This window comes from Emiliania huxleyi (assembly GCF_000372725.1).
Source record: "Emiliania huxleyi CCMP1516 unplaced genomic scaffold EMIHUscaffold_62, whole genome shotgun sequence".
NCBI lineage: Eukaryota > Haptophyta > Isochrysidales > Noelaerhabdaceae > Emiliania > Emiliania huxleyi.
In genome coordinates, this window is record NW_005197351.1 from 141,769 (window position 1) to 142,072 (window position 304).

The 304-nt window shown below is 74.0% G+C and overlaps 1 protein-coding gene across 1 annotated transcript in view; it reads right to left on the reverse strand.

Moving 5' to 3' along the window:
- Window positions 1-304, reverse strand: part of EMIHUDRAFT_214623 (hypothetical protein) — a gene marked incomplete at both ends in the record, with an annotated part of 3,113 nt that overhangs the window by 1,896 nt on the left and 913 nt on the right. The gene's annotated exons all lie outside the window — the stretch shown is intronic.

Sequence of the window (304 nt, forward strand, 5' to 3'; positions counted from 1 at the left end):
CCGTGCAGCTAGGGCGGAGAAGGGGGAGGAGGAGGACCGCGGGCGGGCTGGCTAGGAGTGGCGGGCCGCGGTGTGACAGCGGCAAAGTGCCGGCCGGCCGCCTCGCATTGCCGCGTGGGCTTTGGGGCGGACGCGTCTCGGAAGTGTCACCTGCAGGAGCGGCGTGCACCCCTCGCAGTCGAGCACGACGCTGAGCGGCAGCGGCTGCAGCGAGGCGGCGGCGGAGGGGTCGTGCTGCGCTGCGCGCGCGAGCTCTCGCAGCTCGTCGTACGAGCCGCGAGGGTGGACCACCTGGCAGAGAGGG